We start from the raw sequence: 24,330 nt of genomic DNA, 5'->3' as shown, positions 1-24,330 counted from the left end.
TTTTATTTTCTGCGTTGTAAAACCAATAAAAAAATAACGGACCAAGCCTGAAGAATCAAACCAATTGTTTTGATTGTTGGCACTTGGACATGACAAGATAGTAATGGAGGATAGCCACCCACAGCGCCTACTACATTATGCACATTCCCTCTGTCTTTAGCACATATATGGCTGCTGCTTTTTGCCTACAGAATGGTGCCCGACTAGAAGATCTCAAATTTGAGAGTAGCAAAGTCCAGTGAAAAGGTGGTATGTGAGCCTATAACCATGAAATGAAAACAGATACACATCTTAATCGAAATACAAGGAAAGTTAGCTAGTTTAAGTGATTATAGGTATCAGAATGATAGATTGCACATATGGGCGATTCAGGCCATCTTCAAAGGATGAACAGCTTGTATTTTTAATAGAATATAAAAGTTTGAACACACATGGCATATGGAAGAAGAAAATACAGACTAAGATGAGATCAAAAAAGTAACAAAAAGGAAGCACTTCAGATTCTCAAATGTGGTTAGTACCACTGCATAAAAAAACATGTTATTCCTGTGCCAGCAGCCAAAAGCAGAAATCAGTCATGATTTACATTTTATTTTATTAAACACTTCCTGTGCAAGGTTTCAATGTAACAAAGCTATGAGTATCTACCAACATTCAGAACAAACACTGGGTCAATTATTTTCATCTAGATCATGCAAGGATTCTGCATCTGACGTCTTTCCAAGTCTTGGTAAAAACGTTCTGGTTATGTATGCATTAGGTATATGTTTTATCAGGCCCATAACAGTAACAATGCTGACGTGTGCTGCTTTGACAGATAATAAATGACCATATCAAGCTTAAGTTTGCATTCACTTGAAAAAGTAATTCATTTTAAAGACAGTGCAAAAATAATATTTTTTGTTTCAGAAAGATGCAGTAAGAACAAAGTGTTAACCTTAATATTAATCAAGTAAACTAAGACAATGGTGGAGCAGACCTAACAAAGGCATGCATAACTGTTTTCTTCATGATTTTTCAATACATATATCTGAATTAACATTTTTGCTCTCTTTTCCACAATGTGGTTTTCTGCTTATTGTGTATCAGAAAATATTTCTCAAACTCTCCCCATTGACCAAACACCAAATCTACTACACTTAAGAAACGTGTTAACATGCCCCTTGACCCATTCGCAAAACTGTTTTTTAAGCGGAAGCACGTAAACTACTTCTTGTGTTCACTGTATAAAGCCGGTGTTCTTCACCATAGCCAAGCCGGTGTTCTTCACCATAGCCACACGTGTTTCCTGGAATTAGTCCTTCAACCTCTCCAATCATTATCAAAAGCAGCTCCCTTTGTAATGTTATTCACGTCTAAAATAACATGCAACAATTACGTTCTTTGCATTTAGTTGAAGTTGCACGAAATCCTACCCTCTTGCATGCTCACAATTGGTAGAGCAGACACTAGGACCACGGTGCTGGTTATGGAGACTTTCAAACAAGGGTCATATGAATGCATCCTGGGGTCTTCACAAATCTGCAATATATTTTGCACTGACAATTCTGAAACATGAATTAGTGGCTATAGAAATGCATCTCCCACGATCTGCTGGCATCACTGCAGTCCTGAAGTTTGATGTTTTAATAAGAACCATAAATGATTAGATGACGCAAATGCAGCACCCAAGAAACTCATCAGCAATTGAAATAAAAAGGTTTGAAAGCGCTGACAGGAAGCTAAGGGATAAAGATGCAAATCTACACTTGGAATTTACAGCATTCAGAATCAGACAATGGTGCACCACCATCCCCCGTTGAGGTTTAACAAACCAATACTATTGCCCCATAACTATATTGAACACAGTGGAAAGGCTCTAGGAGTGGCTGAACGGCCACATCACAAGGGATTCCTAGTATATACTGCAAGAAAAACAAGATGGTCTGCATGTCTAAATACAGCAGGATAAAAGGGAAATAAAAGATTCCTTTAACTGTAAAAGCGAAATGCTGCAGGAGAAGGAACTGTGGAGTGTAAGCACCAAAGGGTAGATTTGGAACCAGGGGGTTCCGAATTTAGATTCCTAAATAGAAACCAATATCTAGGAAAAAAAATAGAAAATATCTATACATACAAGTTGCCCATTTTAATTCCGCAGGTGAATGCAACTATGAAGAAAAAAACGCACTCTTCCTCGTGCGACAAGAAGAAACTGCAAGTGTGCACATATATATGCTACTAGGCGTATTTGTTGCAGAGGCATAGGATTTAAACTAAGGATCCCTAAAGCTGAGAAAGCGCATAACCTTACAGACCATCTCATTTTGCATTCGGTTCACTTGGGTAGGTGCTCGTCCGACACATCTTGCGTTTCGGACAGGTGGCACGCACACACCTATTTTTTAAGAGCCAACAACATGAGCATACATATATACTTTTAAAAAGATTCTTGTTTAGAAAACTTTTTGGCTCTTACAATCTACAATGCTGTGTGCGTATGGGTGTATACACATGCACGAAGAAAAACAATGTGTGTGTACAGAAATTATCTTTCTAGGATCTAGACACCAATTGACCAGCCTTCTTCAGAGTTCCGCTATGGCGAAGAGGCGAGAAGAACCTGGCAGCATGTTTCAGCCTGAAGAAAGATGTAGATTTTCTGAAAACCACTGCTCTGTGCCTTGTCCTGTTCTGCACAGAATTTCGTGGGGACCCGCCAGTGCTGATCCCGACTGCTTCTCCTGAAGGGAAAGGTAACAGATGAGTCTAAATGCAGTGCTGGATTTAGCACCTTCCCCCGAGGGCAAGCAAGACTGAATCTGCTAATCACTGGTTAGGACCTTTTCTCTAGCATTCTGGTCTTTATTTTTTCATTAAAATCTTCTTGGTTTCTGAAAGATGTATGAGGCAGCAATCTCTTCATCAGTCACAAATGGCAGCCCCATCCTCTGCCCCCGTTGTACAAACCACATGTATACTTTTTTCAATTTCATTATTTTTTAAATTTAAAAACACCTTCGTACAGCAGAAACATACATGATGGATCCATGAAAAACAAAAAGCCGACAGCTGCCCCGAGCATCAGAATGCATGCAGGGTTTCGTGCATTTTTTGGCTGCTGCCGGTTTAATTTTAAAACTTAGTTTACTTTCTTTTTTTTAAACGTCAGTATAAACATCACTGCCGCTGTAGCTTGGCCGCTCCAGATGCTCTTGCTAAGAAGAGTTTCCTCCAGTTGAGAAGCCGACACCTGTATTTCCAAATCCCAATTCATAAAGAGGAGCAAATGATGAAAAAGAAAAAAAAGACATGAAGCATGTTAGTTTGATTAGACTGTACATAGTGTTATGCACACACTCATTCACCCACACCTCAAGTTAGATGCATGACCAACTTTACATTTTATGCTTGCAATGTACATTTTTAGCTCGACTCCTCAGGCAAACTCGCAGCAATACATTCACCTTCAAATCGCTAAGTAAATTTCATACTACGACTAAATAACGTGTACACCATCGCAAGTGATAATTATTAACAATTAAGGAACTGAACACAAGGGTTGGTGGCGCCAACATGAGACAAGCAAACAAACTCAAGATCCTTTGGAGAGAAATAATTTGCAACCTTTAGCCTTGTATTGTACTTTTTTCATCTTGCTTAATTCCACTTTTGCCTCATGAAGAGCGTATAATGAAGTACAGGGTTCGAAATTGAGGGGAGCTGTGAGCTATTTAGCTTCTGCTTATAGCCTTGAAGAGCCTCGTTAGCTTGACACCAACAGCTACCAGGAGCTAGTTTTGGCTCCCCAGGCCAACTGATGAGGAACACACACACCCATGTGAATTTAACTTTGTGTGCTAGAACAATCTATAAATACACATTAGGACACATCTATACGACAATTAAATCATAAGACGTCATACATAATGGACAAAATGAGAAGTCTGCATCTTATGTGAAAGTTAGTTTTGTGGCACGATAATTACTAGCTCCTCGTTGCCCAGTGGTAGGTCCTGATTGCAGGTTATAGGTGGAGCTGCTTTTAGCTCTGGCTCATTTAATATTAATTTTGATCCCTGAAGTATCATATCTCAGTCCAACGACCAGCAAACCACAGTCCTCTACATGAAACACCAGACTCCAAATATTGGTAGGAAAGCAGCCAAACCCCAATCAATTAAGGTAATCTACAGACAACCTATGGGCCAAATAAAGAGGCTACTAGATGTACAAGGACAAATAAAAGTTTGGGAAATTATACCATATATCAGTCAGCCATGTAGGATCCATATGTGCAAGACTCGCTTTCGCCCAATACTTAACATTCCTACTAAAACCCTAACATCAATTACCATGGATGCACCACAGAAGCCCAGCCAACACTGCACATATGAACAAGCTCTTCATATCTGTAACCCTCTGCTAACCCCCTGCATGGTGCTCTCCCATTGCAATAAGTGAACTCTGGAATGAACGGATACCAATGGAGGGTTTACAAATATCCAAACGGCCCAATCTATCAAAGAAGCTTTACCAGTCTCAGGATACTTTGACAAAAACCACGACATTAAGGGCCAGTCGCTCACCCACACAGAAACCACGGCTACAAAAGTGTCATCTCCATAGAGCAGTGCATGCCATGCCACCCTGCCCACATCACTGTATACAACTCTCCGGCTAAACGCGAATGCCATGAAAAACATGATTTGTGGACAACACTTCTCTTTTACAAGGAGCAGCTGCAACCAGGCTCAAAATTATTCTCAAAAGGAGAGAAAATAGCAGGAAGGAGGAGTACACCCAATAAATACAGCAACGTTGGTTTGCACAGAGATCCAAGACACAGAACACAACTCATTTGTCCAATGGTGCATAATCATCCAAAACATCGTTTCTTTTTCATCCACCAGATATGAAACTACCTTTTTGGAGGAAGTCCTCAGATTGCCAATCGATCAGCAAACATGGCCCAGAACATTTTGTGGAGCAGAGATAGAAATGGTGGCAGTTTGACAACAAGCTGGACCTTTTTTACAGTGCCAAAAGGTCATGCAAATGACAAAATCTGTGCTTTAAGACCAAGTAATATAAATAACAGATTGACAGAATAAAACTAAAAGTCCAACCACAGCGAACGATGGCCCATTCACTAAACACATGCATTACTGTGCATGCCACAAATTAAGACATATTATGCACCCAACTCGACTCAAAAACTAACACTAATTCAAAACTGTAAGTTACTCACTGTAGTGACTAGAGTACTCATAGCGCATAGTCTCCTTTCCTCCATCCTTGTGGGCATACCCCAACATGGGTCTGACATGAATTCAAATGCATACCCTCCCTCCTTCCCCTCTGTGGCTCTTCTTGGTTCATATTGCCACTTTACTTGCTTACCTATTCGGAAGACGGCCACCTGGGGTGGCGCTTAGGGTGAGGACTGTGACTGGATGGGGCAGTATGACTCAGAGGCTAGTGATTGGTTTAGAGGAGAAATACAGTTTTAAAGTGAAAGTGAAATGTTTTTCTTTTACAGAGGATTCCCAGCCTGACAACGAGGAATATTCATGAGCATGTGAATCCATGCCAGACCCATGCTGGAGAACAATAGTTACAGGTAAGTAACTTAACCATGCTTCGTTTTCAGGGTGGAGAGCACATTTTCTCAATCACAGGGGCATGGACACAAGCTGTGGCAAACACACACATCAACCTTTCAGAAATGTTATCAATGTTCAAAGCTCTTCAAGCTTTCAAACAGCTCCTACGGAAAACCGTCCTCGTTCTAACAGACAGCACCACAGCCACGTTCTACATAAACAGGCAGGGAAAGACACTGTCTCCAGGGCTGTCCAAACTAGCCCAGACCATTTGGTTATGGGCTCTGAAACACAACGTGCTTCTCCTATCTCAAAATGTTCCAGGGGAACCCAATTGTCTGGCAGACGTGCTAAGCAGAAGCATAGAAGTTCCATCAGAACACGAATGACAATTGCATGCAGATCTCCGACACAACGTCTTCTCAAACTGCAGTTTCCCGGACATAGATCTCTTTGCTACCAAAGAGAACGCACAATACCAAGACTACGCATCCAGGTATCCCTAGACAGAATCCAAACGAAACACACTATAAACTGGTCAAGGGAATTTGCGTATGTTTTTTTTCCCCCCCCAACTCCTCTTATCAACAACATAGTCCCCAAACTACACCAGGAACAAGTCATCATGATCCTCATAGCTGCTCTCTGGGCATGTCAGATATGGTCGAACATCTCTCTGTCCTGCAAAGAAACTACAGTGCCCTTTCAACATGTTCAAGGTATAAAAGAAGTGGTATTGCATCGTAATGTGCGATATAATACCATTGAATTGCTTTTTATTTGTTTAGTAATGTTGAACTAACTGCAAGATGTTTTTTGGAGCGAGCGCTCAACTCAAGTCCTGCTAAATGCATGGATGGTGTTCGTAGCATGTGGTGCATGAAGTGGCCAGGCGAGGCAGAGGGCCCTGGGCTGTGATGAAAGAGAATATATTTTCATGGCCCAGGCACCATACCCACGTGTTGCTTCGGCAGTGGAATTCATGTCCGAAGGCGTGGATTGGGATAAGTAGTGTTTCTGCACCTGCTGCTGTCCTTACGTGGTTAGAGGGAAGAGGACAGGGTGGCTGATTCCTATCGAGGGGCACCAGCACTGACATGCTCAGAATCTCTCTGCAGAGGTAAGATCACATCCTATGCTGCTGACTCTGAAAGACACTCGACCCATTTGTTAATAGATTCTATGTGCATTTTTGTTTTGTATTTGGTTTATTTAAACCTTTACAAAAGGACACAATTAAAAAGATACAAAAGAACCCAATCGGAACTGAAAACACAAAAGACAAAAAAAGACAAGCAGTCATCACTACTAATAAGCCGATTAACACAATTTAAAATAAGTGGTCAGGTAACCATAGTATTACATTTACTCACTAGTTAATTTAAAAAAAAAATCAATATACAATCCATAGTGGACTAACATCACTGCTAATTTCCACATTACATCCATTCTCACATTATATTACAAGGATTTAAAAGACGGATATCATAATCAAAGCTTTCCTATCTTACATAGGGGATAGTTCTAAATAGGTTCTTGTTAGATTTTCAGAGTATAGCATGTATTATTTTTGATAATAGAACATATTCAATACTGAGACTTATTACCCATTCTCTTCATGAGAAGTCACATATGTTTTTCAAAAAAGCAATTAGTGTGATTTTTAATGAAATTACATTGCCGTGAAGCATCGAAGACCATATTACCTCTCTATCAACTGAAGAAATAGATATCACAAAATTTGAGAAGTATAGGATTCTCTGTGGAATGAGTGAGGGACAAACAAACAATACATGTTGGAGAGTTTCTTCCTCTCCTGTCACTTCACAAAAAACACCAATTTTCGTTACCCCTATTCATGTGTCTGATGTTTAGTATCTCATGTGTCCTCATGACGTTCATCCTGAAACGCATTGTTTCATTTCTAATCACTCTACTAGGATACTTGCTTAAGTACCCTTCTATTTCCAGATAACATTTCCAATAAGATACTACTTAAAAGTAAATTCTAGAACGTTGGACAATGATCTTATTATCGGACCAATCGTTACCTCTCAATATTTTCTTCACCTTATCCGGGTTATCTGTCAAGGTTAATAATGAAACCCCAAGACTTAATAAACCTTCTACCTCTGCTTTGAGTTCCATCATGAAGCCATCTGAGACATCTGCTCCTATACTTGCATATAACGCTTCCTTTTTTGCAGTTAAACACTTCCTCCATAGTGAAACTCTTTTCCATTGTACGCATGATTTCAGGGACTGTAGTACAAATTCGTATCCGATTAATTCTCTGGGTACACTTTTTGGTAAGTAAAACAGAACCCCTCTCCACACAATCCCTTCTACCACTCTTAGATATTTCATAAAGTCACAAGCAAATAATTCTAGACCATTGAGAAGTCTTGGCAACACTTTCAGCCTAAAGAACTCTCTACACTGTCATAGAAAATTACCCTTATTTCCTTCCGCATTTGTCCTAGGACTATCTCTGCTTTCACCTTTAGACAACTTTTTCCTATGGTTATAGATCCGTTACCAGTACCCAAGATAGTGTAAGACATTTTGATTTTTTAGTTGTTTACCTTCACACTGCCAGGAAAACTTTGCTAGACTCTTGTTTCTTCTTCCCATGCAAAGAATAAACATTTTTACGTGGTTGATTTTTAATTTTAGTTCTTTTACAAATCCTCTGAATGCATTTATCAAGCGCTGGAGTCCCAATTTGGTACTATCTAAAAGAAGGAAGTCATCAGCATAATATATCCAACATACCCTAGTTTCTCCTATCTTTGGGGTGACCAGTTTCCTCCAATTCAACACTTTACCTGCCGCTGACTCTAAGATTGAAAAGAGTGGGAGCAAGCATACATCCCTGCCTGAGCACCTTTGTAGTTGTAATCTCTTTCGACATTAAACCACCCCAGTTTAGCCATACCCTTATTTTTGTATTTGAGTACAGAGAGATAATTATGTCCAACAGCCCCCTTGGAATTCCCATGTCCATGAGCCTCTGCATAGTATAGGGCGGTCCACCATGTCAAAGGCCATTGAGCCGTCCATTGAAGCTATAAACACTGTCATGGTGTCCTTCACCAACACTTTCTTGTAAAAACTTTTAAGTAAAAGACCACCGCAATCAGTCCATGCTTTTTTTAAAGCCAATTTGTTTGTTGTCCAGAATATGATTCGCATCCATCCATTCCTGGATGTGTGATAGTACAAGTGACGCAAAGATTTTTGAGTCTGCGTCCGCTATAGCTATTGGTCTGTAACTTGTTGGATTTAAACGACTACCTTTTTTAAAGATGGGAAGAAAAAAATTATAGTTTCCATGAGTGTGCCATTGTCTTTGTTTTAATTACATCGGAAAAAAGAAGAAATAGAACTCTCAACCAGAAAGGTACATTATACTTCAGAATCTTGTTTGATAAGTTGTTAGGCCCCTGTGTCCTGGAGTTCTTGGATTTTGCAATCAATCTGGAGACACTCAACTGTATTGTCTAAATTCCATTTCAGGCCCTCCTTACTTAAATTATTATACCAAATATTGTTTCCTTTATATAGATTTTCAAAATGATCTATCCAAACTGTCCTCTCTAGAGGATAAATGACCAGTTGTGTTTGAGTTGTCTCCAGGTTGTTAACAAGCTCCCAAAAATTGGACGAATTATGGTGTTAGGCAGAATCCAGTGCAGTGCCCTTGGGGACCACTACATACGATTAAGAACACAGGTGGCAATACAAGTTTTACCTTTGGTACAGCCCATACTACTATGTCAGAGTGGTAGCAGTGGCAGAGCAGCCAGGCTTATCTCAAGAGTATATGAGCAGTAGCAGAGATTACACAAAGGGACCACAATTACTGTGACTCAAGCAAACAGTGACTCAAGGTTTCAAGTAAAAAATATAAGTACATTTATTTTTTAACCATTTGTTATAAACACAACACTTCAATTAAACTCAAATAAAAACCACACGTTAAATATACCACAACTAACCAATTCACTTTGTACAGTAAGTCTCAAGGTAAGTACCCTCTGTTTGAATGAACCGGTGTTACGAACAAAACACGTTACCGCGAATACGATTGCGATCACTTTTTGAAGGTTAAGTCTACTAAACAAACGCGTTTCCGTGACATGAAATGCTACCGGGGCAAAAACACTCTTAGCACTTGAGATACCCAGAGGGAGTTGCAGATAAAAATCACAGGCAATATTTTGGTTAGGCAGGCAGAATCAAGAAACGCTCAAAGACAGGAGTTCAAAAGTCAAAGGGCTGGAGCCAGGGTCGAAAGACACTGGGGCCAGTTGCCGAAGATCACACGGTCAAACAGTTCACGATTCAATGTAGCCAAAAGTACTTTGATATTGTCAATGTTCGGAAGCAAAAGTTATAAGAAGGAGGGAAGACCAGGGCAAGCCTTGGAAATAAAAAAAAAGGGATTCACCCAGTTTCCTCAACTGAACACAGTACCTTGCTCCAGTGGTGCAGCTGGTGCCCTGCCAGTTGTTCCTGTTGGTTTCCCACAGACCCACGATTCCTGGAGCTTCGTTGGGAAGGAGGACGTCTGAAGGGGGTCTGGACCACACAGGGATGAAGCTGACAGCAGCGACAAGGAATACAAGGTGCGCTCCTTAAAAACAGGAGAGGCTCTTCAGGTGGCTATCCGGACCACTACAGCAGTGTACAGCGATTTCGACCAAGGAAGAGGATCCTCTGGCTGTAGAAGATGAGCTGGTTATCCCCACTAAGCTCAAGGGAAGAAGACTCCGGACTGGATCTTCTCTAAGTCGTTGAAGGAAAGATAGCTCGGGACTGCAGCAGGGCTTCACCGGGACGGGGTAGTTGCAGCAGCCGTCGTTCTCTCCGCTTCTCTTCGGTTCCTTGTAGTTCCAGTGGCGACTCTCTGACTTTTAGCCCAACAGACCTGCCTTTTATGCGAAAAACCCCCATTCACACAGACTGGTTGTCAATCACCCAGCAGGGGGGTTGTCCAGCCTGGACAACTACCCTGGCCAATCATGACAAAGTGCGACTTGGGTTTCCTAGGATACCCTGTGCAGGGGGTGACTACACCCCTCCCTCACATTCAGCCCATCTAGACTACCAAGCGCCTCCAGGAGAGCTTCTGAGCAGAAGCCCGCCAAAAGACAGTGAACAAAGAAGGCGAACCTAGTTTGCCGCACAAAGTAAAACACAAGAAGGACTTTAACAAAAAGAAATGGGGAATAAACCCAACCAGAGCCAAAAGAAAGACGATTTGGTCAAGTGGGTTTATGTTCGAGGCTAATATAATAGCCAAGAACAGTACCACGTTTATCTAATATAATCGTGGTCGAAAAGTTAGGGTAGATACCACTGCCACCAGCCACGTCTAAATGTTAAAAGCGCAACAATACTCTAGGAGATACAGATAAAAAGGGATACGAGTTAACCCTTTCCAGTACTCCATGGAAGATGGGGTGTATTGGATCTGTGGTAGATTGACTAAGTAAAGTTAATGGTAACTTTACCCTTTTCTGGGGACAGTAGTCGCCTCAGAAATGGAGTCGAGGGAAGCCTTAAAGACAACCCTGTGCCACGGCACTGAAGGTGCTGTGTGACACACAAAAAGGGGGCTGCAGAAGTGGTGTGCTTCAGAGTCCACAATCACAAAAACAAAGAAACACATAGCAAAACACAGGTAAGAGTGGGGGAAAGCTCTCACTCTTACCAAGTGGAAAAAAATAAACTCCAGAAGTCCAGCAAAGCTGTTGGGGGACTCACTAGGTGAGGGAAATTAGCCATAGATGAGAATTCTCCAGAACATATGGCCTTTCAGAGAATTTAACATGTCTTCTCTGTCCTTATTTCCCCTATGAAAAACCACCCAACTTGTATTGTTGCCTTACTAGTTTTACCTTGTCTTGAATTTCCTGTGCTTCACCTCGTTTTAGTATTGTTCTTACTTTTTTAGGCATTAGTAATTTACATTAATGAACCAAGATATCTGAGGTATGTCTGTGATTCTGTTTGTTATTAGGGCTAGTTGTTTGTGACAGAAAATCTTATTACTCTTTTTTCAAACACAAACAAATCAATCATATATTATGGTTGTCCTGAATCTCTTCATTTCTGCTGCATCCATTTCACTCTAGAACCTGTTGTATTCACCATCACTTCCTCTTCAAAATAAATCAAAATCGTCCTTGACACCAAACAATCAAAGTAGACAGTAAGCATTGAGTGATTACTGCTTGAGGATTCTCTCAATTAAAACTTCTTCAGAACTTGCTCAATTGGCATGATATAAAAATATAATAAATCACTGATGATGCCTCCCTTGCGTTCCAAGTTGGCAAGTTGTTGACCATCAACTCCAGTCCCCAAGTGTTTGCAAATGTTAGCCACAATGATCCTCTAAATTTTCCATTTCCAACCTTAGATGTATATTCCCTTGCATTTACCCTCAGTATCTCCCCTTCCAATGGATTTAAATTGCAATCGGCATTGACATCGCCGGCTACCACAATTTGTCCCCGCTTTTACTCATATATAGGCACTGGTCAAGTAATTCACCCAGGGTTGATAAATCAATCTCTAGCTGTTTATCTATATACTCCAAGGGGTTCCAAAATACATTTATTATCATCATGTGAATAATACCTCCAGTGCCTTCTACACAAAACGTGGCTAACGACATTGAATTCGATACTTGCCAATCCCCCATTTTCTTAATCTGTTTTCCTTGACAATAGCCCAGAAATAGACCTCCCTTTGGACGGCCTACACCGACCCCCAGTCGCATACACACAAATAGTATTGAAACCATCCAACATTAAATTCCCGCTTGCCCAAGTCTCCTGTAGCAGGATAAAATCAAATTTAGACAGTTCTTCTATTCGTTTTTCATTCTTTAATAGTTGTGTGAAGCCACGCGAGTTCCAGCTCAAGATACTCAGTCTCTGTAGAGCTAAAGTGGTTTACCCAATATTTTTAATTGGGAGATAGATTCACTTAAAGACATGGCCAGCCATCTCCAATCTTGTACACCTGTGCCCTTGAATCCTCCTTTGGGCAGATACTCCATTTTGAAGGATTCAGCATGGTCTGCTCCCGCCCTATAGGTGTCTGTTCTATCAACTTGGCCGGGTAATCTTCTGAGCCTGTAACCACACAGAGAAGTGCTTCGATTTATGGCCATAGCACTTCAATGTTGACGAGGCTCTGGTCCTGGCCAGGATGTCCTTACATTCTGCAGGTAAAGCATACTCCAAACTCTAGGGCTGTGGGAGCCATGCCTTCAGGTTCAGCGACTGAGATGTGGTGCAAAATCGCCCCTCCCTCTCTGGTGAGAAAGTCCGGGGACAGTGACAGCCTGATGGATGGAGCCACTGACAGCCAAAGCAGGTCCGGTTACCAGATCTTTTGCGGCCACGCGTGGGCAACGAGTATTATCCTGCAGTGGTACTGTCGGAGTGTGTTTATGACAAATAGCAAGAGTGAAAACTGAGGAACTTGTATGCATCCCCCATGCTTCTCGGCTGAGGAAACCTGCTGCCGAACTTCCGGCACTTGGAGTTGAACACCTTTGCAAAGAGATTGATCTGGGGTCGGCCCCATTTGTCGAACAGAAGGTCTACATGGTCCTGGTGGAGTTCCCACTCGTGGCAAGAATGCAGCTCCCTGCTGAGCGAGTCTGCAATGGTGTTCTTGATGCCTGCCAGGTGAAAAGGGACGAGGAAAATGTCCTGGCGAATGGCCCAGCGCCCCAGATCCTGAGCCTCCTTGGAGAGCACTGGCGAGCGGGTTCCCCCTTGCTTCTGTATGTAGAACATAGTGGGAGTATTGTCTGTGAAGATCCTCACCACACCTTGCCCTTCAACAACGGCAGAAAAGACTTGAGGGCCCAGAATACGGCCCAAAGTGGCAGGACGTTGATGTGGAGGCCCTTTTCTTCCAATTGGCGTGCAACTTTCCGGTGTGGGCTTCCCAGCCTTCTAGAGAGGCATCTGTGGTGACTGTCTTACGGTAAGGTGGAACTTCAAAGGGAGTCCCCTGAACGAGATGAGGCCGCACACCCCACCACTGTATCGCCTGACTGAACTCCTCGTTGAGGGAGCTCCTGTCCGCAAAGGTCCCTGATACTTGCATCCACCTCGCATCCAGGAACTCCTGGAGAGGTCTCATCAGAAAGTCTGCAGAGGCGGACAGGGCTAATACAGGAGAACATCATGCCCAGCAGCAACTTGATGGCCCACACTGTTGCTGTCTCTGCAATTGACGAGCACTGTAATTTTCCTTGTATGACCACCACCACCCCCCTTCTCCGAGGGGGATGCCAAACAATACTGCATTGAGCAGGGAACCCAGAAACAGCAGGTCAGAGATGGCATCAAGCAGGACTTTGGATAGTTTATGGAGAACCCCAACTGTCAGCAGAGGTGTGGTACTCGATGTGTGCTTGCTTGCCAGAGCGTGTGAGTGGGATTGCACGAGTATTCGTCCAGGTAAGGGTATACATGGATGCCCTGTAGGCAAAGATGCGCTGCCACAGGGGCCAAGCACTTTGTAAAGACCCTCTGAGCCGATTTCAGGTCGAGGGCCGAGCCTTGAACTGGTAGTGCTGGCCCTTAACCATGAATTGTAGGAATTTGTGGTGTTTCTTGTGGATTGACATGTGGAAGTAGGCATCCTCTAGATCCAACAATGTCAGAAAATCCCTTCCTCTAGCTGGCCAAGCTCGTATTGTAATGTGACCATCCGGAAATTTAAGTACTTGTTGAGACAACGCAGATCCAGGATTGGCCTCCAACCCTGCTCTCTTTCGAACCAGAAAGTATCTGGAATATACTCCGGAGCCCCAAAGGTGCTGGGGAATGGGTCATATCGCCCCCTTCTGTACCATGATCCACACCTCTCACGGTCCGTGTTGCTCTTGCCCCAGCACCAGTGGAATACAAGGACACCTGTGTTGGAACTCCAAGGCGCCCTTGTCCGAGAGCATCTAGCACTCATCTGTCAGTGGTGATGATCTTCCATGCGCTGACAAACTTTGCCAGCCGCCCCCCCCCCCCACTCGGGTGCATATGGGGGGGGGGGGCACAGATCACAGCCGGTTCAGGCCTGCTCGGGGGTCAGGGTCCTGCCCTGTGGGTGGCACCAATGCCGTCCCCTGCTGCCTTGAAAGTGACTATTGTATGCCTCTTGAGTGGAGGAGCGTGAAGGCTGTCGGTACGGGATACTAAATCCCTTGAAAGATCTGCCGGGATTTTCTCTGGATGAACAAAAGCCGACGTTGTAGGGTTCCCATGGAGCGTGCCATCTCTGTGTCCGTCTTTATGGTTTGTAAAGACTCATCGACTGTCTTGCCAAAGAGATTTCCACTGTCTAAATGGCATATCTAGCACCTTACCCTGAACGTGCCGAGAAAGGAATACGCTGTTTCCCCATCTAGCAGAATCTCGTGTCCGCGATGTCCACCGCCACCGATGGCGTGGTCTGAGGCCACTTCTCCCTCTTGAAACCGTTCTAGAGCCTCAACCTTCTTGTTCTCAGGCAGGAAATCCAGAATACGTCCCAGCTTGTACCATAGTTCCCAGTCATATCGGCACAAAACGGCTAGGGCATTTGCTGCCTTGATGGTAGATGGTGCCGTGTAGATTATCTTCTTGTCCATTGCATTCGGCTTCTTACCCTCCTGGTCCGCAGGTACCATGGCTGCCGATGATGGGTTCACTGAGTGCTTTCTGGCTGTGGCGAAGATCACGGAGACGGGCTAAGGCAGATATCTTAAGCACCTGGGAACTGAATCCGGGATGCCGTACTTTTTCTCCAGTGGTACTCTGGTTCTTCATTAGGGCCAGGCCCTCCTCGGTATCATCCAGGAAATGGACGGACATGATTGTCTTTCTTCTAGACTCGTGCCGCTGGTACAGGAACCCTTCTTCCTTAGTTTCCTTGTGTACTAACTGAAACCGTTCAGAGGCATGGAAAGATCCAACCTCGTCCGGTGGGGAGGCCCTATGGGGCTCGTCCGTGTGTGGTGTTTCCCAGTCAGCTGGCACAGTCATTCTCGTCTTTGCCTGTAGACATGTCCGTGTCCGGAGCCGGGGCTCCGGGTGGAGTCATGTCACGGCGTGGTGTTGGATGATGTTGAGGACTAGCACCTCCTTTAGACTTTCTCTTCTGGCGAGGAGGGTTCAACCTCAGAGGTTCCTGAGGATCCTGTGGTGGCGCAGGACCCGGTGCAGGGGGTATCTTCTGCTGCATCTCTGTGACCTGTGTATGTAGAGTCGCTAGAATATCCAGCGACAAGTCCCTCGGTTGAGGGAGCCAGGGGTGTCTTCTCCTCGAACATGGCTGAAGGCTGTTAGGCAGAAACCTGTGCAGTTCCCTTAGGGACCACTGCAAAAAGTTTAAGACTACAGGTGTTAGCAGTAAACTGAATTGGTAGCAGTCTGTACCACCCAGATTTACCTGGTAGCTGTGGCTGAGCAGTCAGACTTCTCTCAAGAAGAGTTAGGCAGTATGTAGAGTATACACAATAGGGCTCAAAATACAGTAGTGCAAGCAAACACTGACCAGAGCTTTGGTATAAAAGTATATAATTATTTATTTAAAATCACACTTGTAAAAATACACTGGCACTAATATGTCCAGCAAGTTCAAACAGTCACTAGACATATATACACCTCCCTAATTAATTATTTGACAAGTCTAGGTTAAGACACCACTTATTTAGTAAAACAGAGGTGAGCGCGTAACCATAGATGGCACACCAATAATTATTTAAAAAGGGAGAGAAAAGGCAGAATTAGGAAAAACACACAATACCAACACTTTTAAAGAACCACAGCAAGTCAAGAAAGGCAGGGTCTACTGTAGAGCAAAAAGTTCATAGGCCAGGCCCACTCTTGGAGTGCAAGGCGGAATGTGCCCAAGATCACACAGTGGAAATGCACTAAAAGTCTTTGCACGAAAGTCAAAAAGAGGTTGGATCAAGATAGAAAGGTAATGTTAACGGGTCCGAGGTCACCCCAGGATAGAGAGTCAAGGATTTACAGGACACCTTGGACAGTCTGTTGCAAGGGAGACCAGGCGGGACACAGTACCTGAAATGGTGAGAAAGCTCCAGCAGGGGCAGTTGTTCCTGGCAGCGGGTGCAAGTCGGTGCTTCGTCCAGGGGAAGAGAAGATCTCGACGTGGATGAAAGCTGAAGATCGTTGCACTGCCAGGGAAGAAACAAGCTGCAGAGTTTCCCGTTTAAAAGGTACTACCCTTATATTCGCGGTAGTGGTGAAGCGTGGCTATCCGGCCGCCGGGGTGCTTGGCACGGGCAATTCGACCACGAGACGATCCAGGAGGCGAAAAAGGCGAACTGGTTGGTCCCACAAGCTCAAAGGGAAGAAGACTCTCCTGGAAGAAGATCTTCTCTGTCGTCGGGAAAGTGGCGAGTTTCGTACAGCAGGGCTCCACCGGTGGTGTCGTCGTTGTAGATGGCTCAGCTTCTCCCCTCTTCGGATTCTTTAGGTCCTGTGGCGACTTCTGAAGTTCCAGTCCCCAAAGCCCTGCTTTTATGCAGCAAAAACCCCATTCATCAGCCCAGCTGTCAATCAAACATGCTAAGTGGTGAGCCGGGCGGCTCACCACTGGGCCAATCACACAAGAGTGCGACTTGAGTTGACAAGGCAACCCAGTCCAGGGTGCTTATTCCCCCGTCCCACACATCCTGTAGTCACAGAGAGGCACCACTTTTGGAGGCTTCTGTGCAGAAGCCTGCCAAAAGTGGAACAAAGGGCTCGACTTGGGCTGGAGTTGGAGGTGGAGGTGAACACAAATGCCATTTTAAAACCGAGTCCTGGCAAAAAGACCCAACCGGGGAATAAATATTAAATAAATAACCCAGCGGTATCTTTAACATTGCACCAAAAAAGTGGTGCGTTTAAAATGAATGGGAAAATCCCATAGGAAATATTCCAGTGGAATATTTTGCGTGGTAACCACTGCCACCAGCCAGAAACTCGACAAGGGGGGGACTGGACAGTGCCCCCCTTGTAAAACAGACCCAGGGGCAATCGAATTACCCCTACCAGTAAATCCACAATATGATGGTTTGTACTGGTTCTGGTCACAATTTAAGACTAGTAAAGTCAATGGTGACTTTACATGCCCTGGGAGACAGTAGCCAGTCCCAGGGTATGGAGTCTATGTTTGGGGGTCACTATGACACCCCTGTGTTACTGCACTGAGGGTGCTGTGTATCACACATACCAAAAACACATGAAGCCCTATGGAGTAAAAGACCCCATAGCCCATAAAACACATTACAAAGTCAAAGGACATTCTCAAATCATGCCTAAGAGTGGGAGAAAAGAGTCTCACTCTTAGCAGGAGAAAAAATTAAACCCCAAAAAATCCAGCAAAGCTGCTGGGGGACTCACTAGGTTTGGGAAATTAACCTTAACAGGGAATTCTCCCTAACAAAGGCGCGAAGTAGACCCTAGGTCGGGCCTTCTCGAAACTTTGATGGACGATCCGATGGTGGATGAAAATCTTCGCCGGCAGCGGATCCTGGCTGTCGGTAGATGTCCTTCGGTCAAAAAACTATCAGCAAAAATTGGTCAAAATGTTTCTATTTTTGAGGAAAAATTTGAACCTGCACAAAAATAGCTCAGAGAGCCACGTGAGGACTCCCGATACTGAAACGTGCAATAAAAATCTGAAGATGGCCATCAGGGGTGGAGCGTAGGTAGAAGACTGTCATTGGATGGGGCCGTATTATCCAGAGGACACTGATTGATTTAGAAAAATACAGTTTTACAGTGAAAGTGAAACAGTTTTTTCTTTTACCGAGGTTTCCCAGCATGACTGTGAATCCATGCCAGACCCCATGATGGAGAACTGTTATAACGGTGGCGTTGGCTGCAGGGGTGGGGAAATGCTTGCCCTTTAAAAGGTTTTCTTTTGTCCACCACTACAGTAATAGAACAAGAGAATGTGAAACCACCACTAAATCGTTCCATAGACCACTTGCTTGTGACCATTGGTTTGCCAACCATTCTTGCATAGGATGCATGCGCAAACGGGCACGTGGTACAAGGTAATGTGGGAAACCTGAAGGTGTCTCACCCGCTGGTCCCCGGGGACCCGTCATCCAGGTGGCCCGGACACGGCCATCGCTTTTGGATCCAGTTCCTGGGGGTGGATCAGTGCGGGAGGATCACTGTGAATGAGGGGTCTTCGGGAAGAGGGACACATAATGGTGATACGCGGCATCCCCTTCCCTGTAACACCTTTTCCCCATCCTAGCAGGTAGGATACTTAGGAATGCAACCTGCCCCCTCCCTTCCAACACAAACTTTCATATGGACAGCGCACTGTGAGAGAAAACGGACTAACTCCCGAGCCGTATACCTGACCTGCCCCAACACAATGGTCATGCAGAGTCAGGCAATTACTGATCATTACACACACCTGACTTCCATCACACTTCCCCCACATGTAAGGCGCAGTATGAAAGCACACTCTGAGCAAGGCAAAGCACATGAGGAAGCAGCAGTTCCAAGATGGCATTTTAATACAGGAGAAAGACGGCAAGACCATAGAGGGTTGCAAGGAGGGAAGTACCCTTGACCTTTTCAGTGGAAAACCGTTACTTTCTTGAGCCTTCGAGAATAAGAAACATAAGACCTGGAATTAAAGCTGAAGAAACCTGCATTGTTGTGTTCGAGGTACTCGGGGATCTCCTGCGTCGATAGCCAAGGCGGGGAGGAGCGTTTGCAGCAGTGCTACTTTCCTTCGCTCCTACAACAAAGCAGTGCCAGTCAGCTCATGCAGTGAGGCTGATAGCAGACAGGTCTGTGTTAGAACCAACGTTGCAATCAGTGTGTGAAGCATATGTGATGAGTGACGCAAATATAATTTAACATTAAAAGGAGTGACAACTTTTGAAGCCAAGATAGATACTGCATACAGAGTAGTCCGGCACAACACGTGGGTGCTCATTAGAAGGAATTGGTTAGGTATACAACTGAGAGGTGGCAAATGTAAAAAGGAATTGTGAAATCGAAGTGGTCCTGTAACTGGTCAAGCTACACCCCGTGCACATTTGAAAGTCTTTGATAGTTAATGCAAACAAAAATTGGTCCGAGCCCGGCTGAGGGAAACTAATTGTGTAAGAGGAAGGATCGGAGCCAGGCAAAGGGGGATCTGGGTGAACCGTGAGTCACCCGAGAAAGAATATTCTCTGAACATTGGAAAAGGGGATCTGAGCCGGGAAGAGGGGGATCCAAAGTAACGATCGTTGCATAAAAGGGATCTGAGCCTTGCTGAGGGAGTAATGAAGATCAATGATGGTCAAGCACATACTTTATGACAGGAGATTTAAACCGGTCGACCAGCTGACAGGAGAGAGATGCTGGCTGGAGAAGTCTTGCCCTTTCTGTGTCAGCCGAGGGACTGCTGGGCTGGTGCGTGGAGCCAACCAGCTCGCAGAAGAAGCTGGGGAAAGCAGACTGCAAGAGATGGTACGCTGCGAGGATGCCCGTAGAAGAAGTAAGGCTTTCGAGCATTAGCAGGTACCAAAAGGCAGCCTCCACATTGCTTCAGAAGAACAAGTTACTTTCTTACCTGGTAACGTTCTTTCGATGGGATGGTCCGACGACGTATTCCATATCTATGACAGGTAATGTCCACAGCTGTGCTGCTTTGGAAAATCTTTGGTGTCTGCGTCCTGCGTCGATGAGCCGTCCCCGAGGACCTCCTCCGACGGCCGACGTCACCCGATGTGATAAGTAGGATGCACAACGCCCATAGCCTCAGTTATAGTTTTTTCCCAGAACGTGTGCCACCAGTTTTCTGCCAGTCAGACACACAAGGCCTTGCGGAACGCAAGCTGCAATCGCAAAAGAAATTCTGCAGCGGGGAAGGCAGGGAGGGAGCGATATGGAATACGTCGTCGGACCATCCCATCGAAAGAACGTTACCAGGTAAGAAAGTAACTTTTTCTTCGAGGGGATTGGGTCCTCCGACGTATTCCATATCTATGACAGACTCCCAAAGCAGTACCAAGCAAGGAGGTGGGAAAGAATTTAAAATACAAATTTAGCATGCCCAATCAAATTGCGGAATAGAGAACTGCCTTGCCAAAGGCCAGATCTTGCCCTCTGATGGAATCAAGCGGGAATAGTGACATACAAAAGTATGTACTGAAGCCCAGGTGGCTGCATCACAGATGTGACCAATAGGAACTCCCCTCTGCAGGGCAGTAGACTCAGCCACTCCTCTGGTAGAATGGGCCAGCAAGCCAGCCGGAGGGTCCTTACCCGCCAAGCGGTAACACTCGGAGATAGCTAAAATAATCCAACGAGACAAAGTCTGTTTCGTCACAGCTTGTCCCAAACGCTTTCCAGCGTAACCAATGAAAAGTTGATCGTCCACTCTGACCCGGGACATGCGCGAGATATAAAAGCTCAACACTCTCCTAGGATCAAGCCTATGGAGCCTCTCCTCTACCTTACCAGGTTGTGGAGGAGGATAGAACGCCGGAAGAACAACCTTCTGGCTCAAATGAAATTCCGAAACCACCTTCGGAAGAAAAGAAGGACAAACTCTAAGGACAACACTGTCCTTGTGAAACACAGTGAAGGGTGGCTTAACTGAAAGTGCCTGTAACTCACTCACTCTGCGAGCGGAAGTAACCGCAACTAAAAACACAGTTTTCAGAGTTAACAGCCTCAAAGGGCAAGAATGTAAAGGCTCAAACGGAGCACCCATAAGAAACTTAAGAACAAGGTTCAAATCCAAACCTGGCACCAAAAAAGGTGACGGAGGGAACATTAGTGAGCCCTTTCAAAAACTGCGAAATTAAAGGAATCTTAAAATAGGAACACTCTTCAGACGAGTGCTTAAATATGGACAGAGCCGCCAGGTAACCTTTAATGGTCCCCACTTGCAAGCCCCTGTGGGCCAAAGAAAGCAAGACAAAACCATGGGAATGTCGCATTCAAAAGGATCCACATTCTGAACTCTGCACCAGTCGCAGAACTTTCTCCAAAGGCAACGGTACAGCGACTTTGTTGCCGGCCGCCTGGCCGAGAGCAACACCTCCATCACGTCTTCAGGGAGGTCCCAATCCTTATACCTCAACCTTTCAGAAGCCAAGCGTTATCTCAACTCTGGATGGAGAACCTGACCCCCCCTGCCGTGAAAGCAGATCGTCTCGGTAGGGAAGACGACGTGGAGGGCAGATGGACAAGTCTAGAAGGTCCGGGTACCACGTTCTCCGGGCCCACGCCGGAGCAATGAGGATCATCCGGGAACCGAACCTCCGTAACCTCCGCAACACTTGCGGGATGACGGGGACTGGAGGAAACGCGTACAGCAGTGGGAATGACCACTCCACCACAAATGCGTCTCCTAAGGCTCCTTTTGGAGGAAATTCATGCGAGCAAAACCTTTCGCACTTCCGGTTGACACTGGAGGCGAAGAGATCCACTTGAGGGGTCCCCCAAAGGGCGAAGATCTCCAGGAGAATCTCCTGAGCCAGCTCCCACTCGTGAGAGATCGTGCTCTGCCTGCTCAGAGCGTCAACCGTCTCGTTGTCGTCTCCGGCCAGATGAACTGCCGAGATCGAAACTTCCTGCTGGATGGCCCAGAACTCGAGCTGCAACGCCTCCCTGCACAGAGGAAGTGACCCTGCCCCCCCCTTTTTGTTGAGGTAGTGCATGGCCACCGTGTTGTCCGTTAGAATCAGGACACTCTTCCCGCGCACAGTCGGCAGAAAAGCCTTCAGGGCAAGCCTGACGGCCCTCAGCTCCAACAGATTGATATGGAGTCTGGACTACGACGGAGACCAACGACCGCTGACTGTCAGCTCGTTGGCATGAGCTCCCCATCCCGTGAGGGATGCGTCCGTCATGATCGTCACCTCCGGCCAGGGCAGCCAAAATGGGGCACCCTTCATCAGATTGCCCTCGACGGCACACCACAGAAGGTCCCGGGCCACCGAGGGCGGCACCTGAACAAGGTCCGACAGCCTGCCGGAGGACTGAGACCACTGGAGCTTCAGTGCCCACTGTAAAGATCTCATCCGCAGACGAGCCTCTGACACCAGAAGAATGCAGGATGCCATGAAGCCGAGCAGTCTCAAGAACTCGGACGCTGGGAGAGTCTGGGCAAACTGAAACTTGTGCACCGTCTGCTGAATGTGAAGAGCCCTCACCTGAGGAGGAAAACACTGCCCCAGGGACGTGTTGAGCACTGTTCCGATGTACCTGAGCCGCTGCGTTGGTGTCAAATGGGACTTCTTTAAATTGAGGGAGAAGCCCAGCCTGTGAAGGGTTTGGCAGGTGACGGACAGATGATCCAGGACTTGCTCGGGAGAGCTCCCCCTGATCAACCAATCGTCCAGGTAGGGGTAGACGTGAATCCCCCCTTTCCTGAGATGCGCTGCCACCACCACCATGAGCTTGGTGAAAACCCTCAGGGCGGAGGTCAATCCGAACGGCAGGACCCAAAACTGAAAGTGCAAGTCGCCAACCACGACCCTCAGGTACTTCTTGTGCTTGGGATGGATCGGCACATGGAAGTAAGCATCCTTGAGGTCGAGAGACACCAACCAGTCCTGAAGTTGGAAGGGCCTGGAGGACTTGAGAAAGAGTCACCATCTTGACCTTGTCCTTCCTGAGGAGTTTGTTCAAACCGCGCAAGTCCATGATGGGTCTCAATCCCCCGTCTTTCTTTGAAATCAAAAAATAAGGGGAATACCATCCCTTGTTCCTCTCCGCTACAGGCACCAGTTCTATGGCGCCTTTCTCCAGCAGGGCTTGAATTTCCTGCGCAAGGAGCGGATCCGGACTCTTCAAAGAGAGGTTCCCTGGTGGATTGTCGTGAGGCCTCTGCCGAAAAGGAAGACAGTAGCCGTGGGTTATGATCTCCAGAATCCACACATCCGAAGTAATGGCTTCCCACTCTACAAGATGCTGCGCCAGCCTTCCCCCAACCGGCGAACCATGGGACCTGGCCTCATGACTGAGTGGTAGCGGCTGCGGCGTTGCCTGAGGGCAAAGAGGCAACTGCCCGAGCGGCCTTGGCACCTCGAGTACCTTTGTTTCCACCTCTGGCACTCTTAGGATGGCCTCTTTGACTGCTAGATCCAATCGCTTTACTCAAGGACGAGTAATAGCGAAAGGAACCTCCCCCCTCTATTGCTGTCCCCTAGGACGAAAAGGCGGAGGTTGGCGAACTGCAGCGCCCAACGACTTCGCTGCAGCTTTTGAGGTCTGCAACCTCTCAAGGCTCTCGTCAGCCTTGCTGCCAAAAAGGTGTTCACCGTCAAAGGACATGTTGAGGAGCCGGGACTGCACAACAGGAGCGAACCCAGACTTCCTCAACCACACAGACCTGCGCATTACGGTGCCATGGACCGGCTGACACAATCCGCCAAGTCCAAACCCGACTGAATGGCTTCACACATGACATCCTTGCCATCCTGAACCATAGCAAGGAAACCATCCCGTTCGTCCCCTTTGGGAATATGATCAGCCGCTAATGCAACACAGTTCCACAGAGTGTGTGTGAAACGAGACAAGGCACATATGGAGTTGGCTGCCTGAAGCGCCATACCCCCAGAAGAAAACACTTTCTTCGCCCAGACGTCAAAACGTTTGTCGTCCCTATCCGGAGGGATGGTAGGATATGATGCCTGCTTTGCCGGGGCCGTATCCGCCTGCACCACCAAACTCTCCGGCGTGGGGTG

The 24,330-nt window shown here is 45.8% G+C and overlaps 1 protein-coding gene across 26 annotated transcripts in view; it reads right to left on the bottom strand.

The window, feature by feature from the left end:
* Window positions 1–378: 378 nt before the first annotated feature.
* The window catches only part of CAMK2G (calcium/calmodulin dependent protein kinase II gamma), a 2,374,050-nt gene continuing 2,350,098 nt past the window's right edge, over window positions 379–24,330 (bottom strand). For 20 of the 26 annotated variants that reach the window (XM_069610650.1, XM_069610662.1, XM_069610655.1 and 17 more), the window contains one exon: window positions 3,126–3,232. The gene's annotated coding sequence lies outside the window, so the exon portion shown is untranslated. Of the gene's footprint in view, window positions 3,233–24,330 lie in introns of all 26 variants that reach the window. The other 6 variants (XM_069610663.1, XM_069610670.1, XM_069610651.1 and 3 more) reach the window with 2 other exon arrangements.

This window comes from Ambystoma mexicanum, chromosome 8, assembly GCF_040938575.1.
Source record: "Ambystoma mexicanum isolate Mex_15411 chromosome 8, UKY_AmexF1_1, whole genome shotgun sequence".
NCBI classification, from domain to species: domain Eukaryota; kingdom Metazoa; phylum Chordata; class Amphibia; order Caudata; family Ambystomatidae; genus Ambystoma; species Ambystoma mexicanum.
Note: the sequence above shows the minus strand (reverse complement) of the source record. Positions and strands in the feature narration are given on the sequence as shown.